General features: G+C 41.8%; 1 protein-coding gene across 1 annotated transcript in view; it reads right to left on the minus strand.

The window, feature by feature from the left end:
* DOCK8 (dedicator of cytokinesis 8) overlaps window positions 1-11338 on the minus strand; it is a 96389-nt gene extending 85051 nt beyond the window's left edge. Inside the window, exon 1 of the mRNA XM_065657910.1 lies at window positions 11301-11338. The gene's annotated coding sequence lies outside the window, so the exon portion shown is untranslated. The remainder of the gene's footprint in view (window positions 1-11300) is intronic.
* Window positions 11339-11796: the final 458 nt, after the last annotated feature.

Below are 11796 nucleotides of genomic sequence, written 5' to 3' on the forward strand. Positions count from 1 at the left end.
TATTATACCACAAACACATTTGGATGATCTAAGACATTTTATATCATAAGTTGCAAACAGAATTTCACTTTGCCATTCATCTGGAAAATTTCAAACTTGGGGAAAGGCTAACTTTTACTCTAACAATGTTCTAAACATGAGGTTTTGTTATTAGAATGATTGTAAAGCTCAAATCATGTGACAACTGAAATAAAATATACTCTTACCTAATCCAGTTTGCTTGACTTTAGGGAAAAATACTAATATCAAGTCCAGGTGTGACGACCGCTTTATAAAAAGTCTCCAGGTCATTATTACTGAAGCTCAGGAAACTGTGTGATTCATCATGTGCAAATATTATTCTACAAAGGTTGCAAGGAAAAATATTGTGGATTTTTTATATGAACTTGGCCCAAAAGCTGATCTAGGCCTGGACCTATTTTTCTGTTACTGCATTCATGATGGCAAGCATTTAGTCTATGTTATCAGGTAAACACATTTCACAGGCTATCCTTTTTCCTACTGCTACAAACAACAGTATAATCTGGTGTGTGTTTTTCAAATCAAATATTAAAAAAAATCAAGTCAGAATAGAAAAAAGGGACAACTATGCTGCACTATGCTCATGAACCATAATTTTTAATGACCACAAAACCTGAAAGTGGTAGAGTGTATAAAATACAACATTAAATATTTATTCTTTGCTGATTTTCACTTCATGTGTGAAAATGAAAACTATTTGGAAAGATACATAAGGAATGTTCATACACATGTCCTGATGGACATAGAGATGTTTCTCATTTGCAACTACATTTTTCTTGGGTAAGCTTAGGATTTCCTGTACTGTAAAAAAAAAGCCCTCATCATAAATTGCAGCCTAGACTTCACAATGCACATAGATGTCTGAAATCTAAGGGGGATATAAGATCTTTAAAAAGGATTTTAAAATACAACTTTTCTGCTAAACAGCCTCAAGTCCATTTCCTGCTCACAAGCCATGTTCCAGAGACAATGCAAAAAGCTCAATAATCATGTAGCAGGGATTATTATGTTTGCATAGATATGTAAGTACAGTATAATACCAGTCTTCAAAAACTGTAATGGAAAATAGATTGTGATATTTTAAACACAATTTGAGTATGCAGTCAGATGAAAAGATTAGCTTCCTGCTAACGACAGCTCTCAATAACATCTGTCTCAACAGTAACCACAGCATTCTGCGTGCATGACCAACTGTTCTCTAAAGGCTTTGTTTCTACAGCTGCCTACTTGCTGGTAAAGAGTACACCTGTATTATGGACCCTATCTTTCCTGCACTTGTAATTTTTCATAGAGATTTGGCTGAATGGGCCTGTGTTTGTCATTAAACCCCTAGCCAAGGGGCTACTATCACCTTGATTGTGTAGCAGACAGACCACTCCAGAAAAGGTAATCTTAAAGTTCAGGGTAAACAATGCAAACCAGGAGTAAATCCCTGTGAATAACCAAAGGCATTAGTATTCTCTGAAAAGTGGTTAACAGTTCATTTTCTTACTCTTTCTTTCCTACTTCCTGAAAATTAGATGTATTTCAGGCAGGAAATGTTGTAATCTTTCGCACAGTCTACCAGAGGAAAGGTCTGTGCATTTAGTTTTTGTGATAGACAATAGGATGTCAAATCTGGTAAGAGTGTCCTGAATAATCTTATATTTGAAAAATGAGCACATGCTTACAGGGATACGTATTAGCACTGTGAATTAATATCGTATGGCATAATCTTGATGTATACTATTTCTTTCTTCCTCAATTTACTCCTGTAACTAATTTACAATCTATTCTGCTAGAGGAGGAAGTAATGTTCACACAGTGAACACACAGTTCATCAGAATTGGAAACATCTTAAGGACACACACACAGTTTTGCACAGGCAAACATGCTTTGTGCATTGTTTGCTTTTTTAAAAAAATTAATTTTGTGCTTGTATAAAACACAGCAGCTTATGATCTAAGCCTAGTCCGTAACAAATATTATAGCTGTGTTCCTCCTTTCATCTAGTTATCTCGCTTATGGCCTCCAGCCACATTCTAGCTCATACGATCTACAGCACAGCTTACTCCCAGGTATAATTCAACAGGCTGTGTGGATGCAGACAGGCTTTGATACAGTTGGTCTTAAATGCGAAAATTATAAATGCCAGAATGTGAGATGCAAATAATCTGATATTGGTTTCAGTTATACATGGTGACTGGCCAAACTGTATACTGCTTAAATTTGTCAGTTGCTCACATGTGGCTGTAAAACATGTTTAGAAGTGCTGCACTGACATAGATTTAGTCTAATTTGCTCACTGGGAACACCCTAGCAAAGGCAAAGGAATTATCTTTAGGGATGATGAAAATATAACCTCACAGGCATTAGGAAGTCCCCTCTACTATCTTTAGAGCTATTTACAATAGATAGGATCCATCTCTAGCCTGCTCTAATATTCTTGACTTTGTGGTAGATTTAAAAGGCCATTATTCCTGCAGGTTACATCTCTCCCTTGGAGTGGAGGAGTCCCAAATGAAGATAGACATGTTAATATACCTAAGGAAACAGCCGTCTGATGCATTTAATGGCTGTTTAGTTATTCACATGCAGCAAGCAGTCATAACTAATACAACAGGGATGAAATCATGGTCTCAACTCCTCCTTATCTTTTCTGCTCACTCAGATTGCCTTCAATTCAAACAGTGGTGGGATAAGAGGTAAAGCATCTATGTGCAGAAGCTACAGTAGGGACAGGTCTTTATGAGTTGTGTATGAAGGAGCAGAGCTCCCTGTCTTCTCTCTCTCCTCTGCATGTGGTTTAGAGCCATATAGAATCTATTCCTTATGCTGAATACAAATCCAGAAGACATCAAGACAATGAAGCCATAAAAAGCCAGAAGAATTCAGCTTGCAGTAAGTCAGGAAGACAGGAGTGACTTTTTCTGGAAAAACTAATACTTAGAAGATTGTGTTCTTCATATGTTTAAAGGAAAGTTAAGTCTAAAGCTGTTTAAATATGACCTGGATGAGCAGACAATGAGCTGGACCGAAAACTGGGTGAACAGCAAAGCCCAGAGGGTGGTGATCAGTGGCATGAAGTCTAGTTGGAGGCCAGTAACTAGCAGTATACCCCAGGGGTCACTACTGTGTCCAATCCTGTTTAATATCTTCATTAATTATCTGGATGATGGCACAGCCTGTACTCTCAGCAAGTTTGCTGATGACACAGAACTGGGAGGAGCAGCTGTTGCACCAAAGGGTCATGCTGCCCTTCAGAGGGACCTCAGCAGGCTGGAGAAACAGGCTGACTCGTTCCTCATTAAGTTCAACAAGGAGAAATGCAAAGCTCCGCAGACGGAACATCCACATGCAACCAATGTACGCAGGAGGCCACCCAGCTGGAAAGCAGCTTTGCAGAAAACGATCCACACTGGTCCTAGGAGACCATGACTTCAACCAAGTTGAACACGAGCCAGCAATGTGCCCTTGCAGCAAAGAAGGCTGATGTTATTCTGGAGTGCTGTCAAGGTTTGATTGCAGGGCGACAATAAACCGTGGCAGATGCTTTGTTAAACCCCTCCCCACTAAGTACAGACGATTGGAAGGCAAGGAAGGACAGAGAGAGAGATTTGGAAAAAATTAAAAATGTTTTACTAATGCTACTAATAAAAATAGAGAAAATAATACAAAATATACAAAACAAATCTTGAAAATCCTGGCAAAGAACTGCTCCGGCAACAGCAGGAGACACCCAGAAGTCCTGGGCTGGACGCTGCAGCCAACCGGAACTGGATTCAGGCTGTCACTAGGCCTCAGTTCGTAGGGACGATTCGCAAGGTCCTCTCCTAATGTCAGCCATAGTCCAAGAGGAAAAAGGGCACGAGAGCCTCACTATCTCCCACTTTCATATGAGTGGGATGGAATACTTAGTTGGTCAGTTTTAGTCACCTGTCCAGTTCGCTCCTCACCCCTCTCACGGGATGTGCATCCTTATCAGCGACCTTGCATTCCATTGCTATGTCTACCAAAACATGTATCCTACTTTAGAAAAGTGCAGTTACTAAGAAGACTTTAGCTGAAAGGAAAATTCACGAAAAGAGATACTTGTCTTGTTTTTAACAAAAGCAGGACAGGTGCACTCAGCAGAGTATTGCCAGCAGGTTGAAGGAGATGATCCTTCCCCTCTGCTCAGTGATGGTGAGACATGCTTAGGTTCTGTGTCCAAGTCTGGGCTCCCCAGAGTAAGAGAGACGTGGACATTTGGAGAGAGACCAGCCAAGGGCCATGAAGGTGATGAAGAGACTGGAGCACCTCTCCTGTGAGCGAAGACCGAGAGAGATGGGACTGTTCAGTTTGGAGAAGGGAATGCTCACGGAGGATTTTATCACTTTATATAAATATCTGGAGGGAGAGTGTAAAGAAAACAGAGCCAGGCTATTTTAGTGGTGCCCAGTGACAGGACCAAAGGCAATAGGCACAAGCTGAAACACAGGATGTTCCACCTGAAACACTTTTTCTTATGAGGGTGACTGAGCCCTGGCACAAGATGCCCAGAGAGGTGGTGGTGTATGCCTCCTTGGAGGTCTTCAAAAGCTATCTGGACATGGTACTGGGCAGCTGACTCGAGGTGGCCCTGCTTGAGCAGAGGAGTTGGACAAGATGACCTCCACAGGTCCGTTCCAACCTCAGCCATTCTGTGATTCTGTGAAAGAAATGAGCAGATATTTGCTCAGTTTATAATCTAACTCTCTAACCCAGCAATGGGAGATACATGCTATTGGAATCTGGAAAGCAACACATGCTGAAAAAGTGGGGGAAAAATGCATATAAAAGTTCATTTTAAAAAAGTATAATGGTATTCCTGGAAGACAATAACCCCAATGTTCCTATAGCCAAATCAAAAGGCTCTCAAAGCCGGTATGCAGGAACAAAACTACTCATCCTTACCTCAGTACCCAGTAAGATCACAGACAGCCAACATGGCTTCACCTAGGGCGAATTGTGCCTGACTAATCTAGTGTCCTTCTACAATGGAGTAACTGCATCAGTGGACAAGGAAAGAGAAACTGATGTCAGCTGCTGGGACTTCTGTATGGTCCCCCACAACTTTCTTGCCTCTAAATTGGAGAGACATGGATTTGATGGATGGACTGTTAACTACATAAGGAAATAGCTGGATGGCCACATCTGAAGAGTTACAGTGAACAGCTCAGTGTCCAAATGGAAATGAGAAATCAGTGGTGTTCCTCAAGGGTAAGTACAGCGACCAATACTATTTAATATCTTCATTAATGACATAGATAGTGGGACTGAGAGCACCCTCAGCAAGACAGGGTTGCAGACAACTCCAAACTGAGTGATGCAGTTGAAGTGATGCCATCCAGAGGGACCTTGACAGGCTTGAGGGGTGAAGCCCATGTGAACTTCATGAAGTTCAACAAGGGCAAGTGCAACATTCTGCACATGGGTCAGGGCAACACCCGAGATCAGTACTGACGGGGGATGAAGGGATTGAGAACAGCCCTCCAGGGAAGGACTTGGGGATATAAGTGAATGAAAAATTGGACATGGGCCAGCAATGTGCACTTGCAGCCCAGAAAGCCAACTGTATCCTGGGCTGCATCGAAAGGAGAGTGGCCAGCAGGTCAAGGGAGGTGATTCTGCCCCTCTACTCAGCCCTGGGGGGGCCCCACCTGGAGTCCTGTGTCCAGTTCTGGGGTCCTCAGAACAGGAAAGACACGGACCGGTTGGCGAGGGCCCAGAGGAGGCCACAAAAATAATCAGAGGGCTGGAACAACTCCCCTGTGAACACAGGAGAGAGTTGGGGTCATTCAGCCTAGAGAAGAGAAGGCTCCAGGGAGACCTTATTGTGGCCTTTCAGTACTTAAAAGGGGCCTATAAGAAAGATGGGGACAGACTTCTTAGCAGTGTCTGTCATGACAGGACAGGGTGTAATGATTTTAAACTAAAAGAGTGTAGTCTCAAACTAGATATAAGGAAGAAATTTTTTATGTTGAGGGTGGCAGGGCACTAAACCGGGTTGCCCAGAGAAGTTGTGGACATCCTGTCCCTGGGAATGTTCAGGGTCAGGTTGGATGGGGCTCTGAGCAATCTGATCTAGTGAAAGACATGCCTGCCCATGGCAGGAGGGATTGGACTACTCCCTTCCAGCCCAAACCTTCCTATGGTTCCAGGATGCAAACCCGATCTTTATACTCCCTGCACATTCAACACCAGGTAATTTTCTCAAAGCATTTAAAAAATCAGCTTCTCATTTATTTTTATGGAAGCCTAAGAAAACTGGACATTTACTATAAACTGTTACTAACAGATTGTTATACATATGAATCATATACACCCTACTTTTTATATTTAATCTGTTATTGGTGCTTAATATTCTCTGTATCAAATACAAAGCCACTATTATTTCACACACGTAGTACATATGAAATAGTCCTTCCCCACAGTAATTACAAATGGGATTTTTTTAACCTCTCTTAAGAGCCATAGTGCACTCTATATTTATGGTATGGATTTCAGATTAATTCAATGGGTTATTATTTGATGATTTGAAAAAACTGTCTTGAATGTAAACCTGCAAAGGCTTATTAACTTGAGTTATCCTCACTTAGACAGACTGTTAGGGTGCAATGCATTAGAGTAAAGCAGGAGTCAACCCTTTCATCAAGCACGCTCTCCTTTGTGATACTCTTTCTTGAATTAGGTTGACTCAGTATAAACGAACACAGAATTTTGAACGCTATCACGGTCCTGACATTACATATTATAAGGCTATGGCTCAATGGTCACACTTGATAAGAGTATATATACAAGCAGCTTTTAAAAGTTGATAAAGTATGAAGGCGTTTTTTAGGTATGCAGCAAACACATGGAAAATGCCTTTGCTATTAGCACACTGGTAATTTTATTAATGTCTCTATAGTGTACTACTTTATGTAAGAAACCATGAGAATTTACCATATCTTTTTAAAAAATGCACTAGGTCTTTATACTTAATACATAAATCCATTATATATGTACAAAGTACTGAGGTTCTCTCTGCAGCTTATTTAATATATTTGAAGTTTAAAAGAAAAATTAGTTAAAAGAAATAGCTTGGCCTACAGAAGGGAATCTGGAGAAGTAATTAGCATTTTAAGTAATTAGGATTTTATTATATTCATATAACAAGGGTTTTATTGAAACACAATTAAAAGATGCCGGCCTCAGCCCCGCAAAGGAGTTGCAGTGAACAGAAATCTGCTATGAGAATACATCGGAAATGGCCCATTCTGCCACTGAAACCATTTTGCCCTGTACCTGACCACTCTGCATCAGCCTTTGCCATTTAGGGCAATTTCTTGTGAACGTTCAGAACTGAGACTTTGTACAATATAAAATTTAAGATGACCTTCTAGTTTCAGACAGAAATAATGTAAATGTATTGTTGTCATTAATGTAAAGTAGAATTCATGGTACAATTTGAGAATTAAGTAGAGGCTTGACTTTTATCATAGTCCGTTAAAATTTGAAATCTTTAGCTAAATATTTGCTTTAATATTGGTACTGTGGGTTGTTTGGGGTTTTTTAAATATAAATCTATGCAGGTAAACTCATCCTTAAGTACACTTCTTAAAACTAGAACAGGAAAAGAAAATTTTGTTTGACAACTGGACAATTTCAAGGACAAGAAAATGAAATGATGGAAGTAAATGCTAAAAATTTCTTTTGTAACACTTGTAAAATGAAGACATTGGTTGTCTGTAAAAATGGTTGATGAGTATGTCTATTGGGAGGGTTTTCAACTGCATGAGTCACGTTACTGAAAGTTAAGTGATACATTAGGAAGCTGTATTGCTGCTCTTGATAGTTTTCCGTTTTGTAATTTATGTGTCGAAATGTTTTGAATGTATAGCACTGGTGGCCAGGGCCCCAGGTAGGTGCCTAATACAAAATTTTCTTCACTTGAAATAAAAAAAAATACTACTGCAAGATCTATGTGGAAGATAAAATAGTAAACTACATTTGCTAAATAAAAGTTATAAAAATAGAAAATCTATTCCATGAATGCTGTGTTTATCCAAACACACTGCTGAGGCAAACTGATTAAAATTCAAATTTATGGTCTCTTGAACGTACACTGCTCAGCTGGCACATGTTAGAGCCCACACTTTTAGCAATGATGAGCTTTTTTTTTTCCTCAGCAGTTTACAAAATTATCTTTCAACTTTCTTGGTTTCTGGGTAAAAATACCATGATTGGAAAGTAGATACATTTACAACACACAATCCAGATACCTTCTAATTATTATCTAGGACTCGACTCCAAGAGGATGGTCTGCTTTTTCATGTCTCATGCTGGCTTCCAACGACCACAGACACGTTACACTCCCAGAGTGCCATAAAGGTCTCTTAGTGTTGTGCATTAATGAGGGCTTTCTTCACCTTCCTTTGTCCAATGCAGAAGGCGATTTGGAAAGAGAGTTACAACTTACACTTAACGGATCCTTTAGGCTTCATTTCAAAGAATGCATGAAGCTGGACAGAATATAATTTATCATGTAATAAAAAAAAATGTTATTTGAAGAGGTCCTACTCAGTTTTCAGCAACTTAGCTCAGGATAAGGCACAGGTAAGTAGTAATAATGCTGCCCAACATGAGAAACACTAAAGGCTTGCTCCTTCAGCTCTACATATGAGATGAACATCATTAGACATAAAAGTTATCCCATTAAAACAGAAGGAACTACTCACATACATGCATTAAAAACACATGTGCAAGTCTTTGCAGGATTAAAAAAGGCAGGAAGCAACAGGCTTGGGCAACAGACACCAGATGGGTGGAAGAAAGAATAAAGTGATAGCAAGACATGGTTATGTGGGCAGGTTACATACACGATTTACAAGTCTGAAGGCATTTGAATGCCTGATTTTGAAGTTTGACCTTGTTTTAAACAAATGTGGTACTTGTCATGTAACAGCTGTTCCTGAAGCATTTGCAGCTCCAGTGCTTATGATTGACAACTCACACTTTAAATCATGACGAGATCACTAACACAACATTTCGGATCATGTTATCACTAATTTTTTACAGAGCAGTGTTTAGCATAGTTCATAAAGTGGCCATAGATTTATCACGCTTCACCAAACACACCAGGGTGCACCTTATGCAGCCAGCGGGGAGGTGGCTGATGTCGTTGCACTGAGGAAACAGTACAGAGCCTAAAATTCTGCTGGTCCTCATAAAAATGGTCTATAGCTTAGTCAAGTCACTGGCAGAAGAAAGAGTGAGGAAGACAAGACCTTGAATGTGAATTTGTAGTGAATAGAGAGTAATTACACATGCAACGCAGTAACTCCTGTAAATGAGAAGAGTTGCATTTTGAAGAAGTAAACTCAGGAACTCATAAGAAAGAGGAACAAAATTTTATAGCTGTAGATTAGCCTTTTTTGTTGAGGTGAGAAAGCTGACACACTGACCTAAGATTCCCCTTATTTTGAAAATTCCTTTAAAAAACCCAAAACACCACAAGAAAAACACTTCTTGTGAAGATATATCACTCTGCTGTTGGTAGAACAAACTGCACTTGAGTAATTTATAAATTACCTGCTCCTTTTGAAGAACGGGAAACATGTTGTTCTGCTGGGAAATATATGTAACTTCTACCACACTGCATATAAGAGAATATCCTCGCTTGCAAAATAAACACGCAGGTTGTTCCATTGGAATCATATTCAGAATATGATGAATAGCCTATTTGAAGATTTAATTAGCTACAAAAAGCACTTAATATTTCACTATTGAATAAAAGCAAAACAAAACAATGGTTTAATTTAACAATTCTTACTAGTAAGACTTTTGTGAACCTTTGTGAAACAAAGCCAGATTAATTTTTATGATTCCACTGCTTTGAAAGGGTTTAGTCATACAGATGAGCAGTGACCGTCACCACAGCTGGGAAAAGCTGCCAGAAGGCTGACCCTAAAAATAGGAAGAAAGAAAATAACCCAAACCTTCTAAATATCAGCCAGTTATGCTTTTTATTCAAACAAGTCTCCAAACGATCGGGAATCATGGCAGGATCCTGTAGTGAACTGCTCATTTGATAGCTTCTCAATATGATGTCTCACTCTTGTGAATATTCCACCATAAACTTAAAATTAATTCCCAAAGGATATAGAAAGGTACATCGATGTGTATTCTGCCATGGGAAAGGCACATCACAGCAGGGCTAATTTTATCCTCTGTGACTGCAAACTCCATGTCTTCCAATAAATTGCTGAGGAGGTGGAGTTTCTCTGCATACTTTTCTCTCTGGCACAGAGACTTATCCTCAGTTTATATTACCATTATGCTATTTGTTCTTTTATGTGTCAGCAAACTCAGTTACCTTGTACTTACATCAACACCCTGGAAACACAGTTTTTGTCTCAGATGACAAGACTCTTGAAAAGGAGGCCCATGTTTTCCTTTAACCTAACAATATGAAAGTAATTGTCTTGGTTTCTTACTGCCACCACAGAGCACTGACCAGCTGAGAGTCAGCACTTCACCGGCAAAAGACTGAAGTCTAGCAGACAGCAAGCTCAGTTGCAAGAGTATGATGTTCCAATAGTTAAACTCTAATTTATTTAGTTTAGGGAAAGAAGGAAGGAGATAGATTTATTTTCAGTCATCAGGAGGATTTTTTGTTTCCATAGATGAAAGGGCAAAATGAAAAAAAACCCAGGGATGTATGTCGTAGCAGTATGGATGCCGTACATAAATCCCTTGTTTCCCAAGGGTGCTAATTTAGACCGGGTCATTTTGCTGCTTCGTGCAAAGGAGGAACCCTAACCTTCTGCCCCGTTACAAGCAAGCAGCCCCTCCGGGAGGCTCGGGGCTTGCTGGGGCAGAACAGATGGGGAACAAACTCCTGAGGTGAGGCTGAACCTTTCCTTCCCGTCAGAGGACGAGTCCACAGTCGGTGTCGTCTGTGTACGCTTCATCTGAGCAAACCTTGTTGCAGAAGCGCAAGTTGGAGCTGCACCACCCCGGGGCCAGGAGAGGGCCGGCGAGGCGCCCCGGGGGCGGCCGCTCCCCGGCGGCAGGAGCAGCCAGGCGGGGCGAGGAGTCGGGGTGTCTGCCCGAAGTCTGCCGGCATCGGCGGGGCCAGCCCGGCTACCGGCGCTGGCAGATGTCTCCATACCCCGGGGGTCTCCCGTAGAGGAGCCGTCCCGCCCCCGGCTCCCGCAGCCCGATCGCCTGCCTCGGACGGGTCTCAGGCTCCGACCGGCGAGGAATAGTTACCAGGTACGAGGAAAGCCCCTTACCTGTTGATTTTCAGGGCGAACGCCCTCCTGTCTGCGGCGGGTAGAGTCGCCATGCAGCAGAGCAGACGAGGGCGTCGGCTGCCGACGAGGACCGACGCCGGCTGAACGCACGAAGGGCGGCTTTGGTTTATTTATTTATTTCTCTTAATTACATGCCTCGGGCTGAAAACCCGACGGTCTTCTGACAGTTCTGGGTGGCAACTTCCGCATTTCACCTTCCTCACCGAAATCGGCCGCAGTGGGAGGGATCTGCCCCTACACAGCTGGCTCCGGGCCCCTGCCGCCGTCTGCCCGGCCCCGGCACCCCGGGCGCGCTGCGCCTCTCCCCGAAGGCTCCCGCGGGCCGCCCGCCGCGCCCGCAGCGCACCCGGGCACTGAGAGAGGGCTGGAATTTACCGTCCCTGGTTAACACAAGCTACACCAGAACCGTCCGTGGATATTTTGGAGGGAAGCAGCGGGCAAGGCAAGCGTTTAAGCAAGCGCAATAAGGAGGGAA

Source organism: Caloenas nicobarica, chromosome Z, assembly GCF_036013445.1.
Source record: "Caloenas nicobarica isolate bCalNic1 chromosome Z, bCalNic1.hap1, whole genome shotgun sequence".
NCBI lineage: Eukaryota > Metazoa > Chordata > Aves > Columbiformes > Columbidae > Caloenas > Caloenas nicobarica.